The sequence below is a fragment of the Polistes canadensis genome, unplaced genomic scaffold, assembly GCF_001313835.1.
Source record: "Polistes canadensis isolate GaletaPanama2010 unplaced genomic scaffold, ASM131383v1 scaffold_65, whole genome shotgun sequence".
NCBI lineage: Eukaryota > Metazoa > Arthropoda > Insecta > Hymenoptera > Vespidae > Polistes > Polistes canadensis.
The window spans coordinates 643804-644197 of NW_014569612.1; positions in this window are offsets into that span (position 1 = coordinate 643804).

Sequence of the window (394 nt, forward strand, 5' to 3'; positions counted from 1 at the left end):
TAGAAAAATTTTGAAATTTAGATAAATAATTATAATATGTGTGTAATGAAATGAAGGATTTAAAGGATATTATGCTAACTCGTAGAGTTTCTCTTGTATCTTTTATGATACAATACAACAGCACACGTTGGTAGTTTCTTGCAGACAACATGCGAAGAATGCAGAGTGGCACGATGCACAGCTCCGACATTCCAAGCTCAGGAGGTGATTCACGATCATTTCATCTATCTATGGAACGACCGGCTCGTATACTTTAAAACGTTTTACTTTAAACGTCCCATGCTAATATAGGTTTATGTTCATTCTAAATTATTATACTATTTTATTATTTAACATTTGTATTCAATTTAAAACAAAACAAAAGCAAAAGAAAGAAAAGAAAAGGGATTATTTT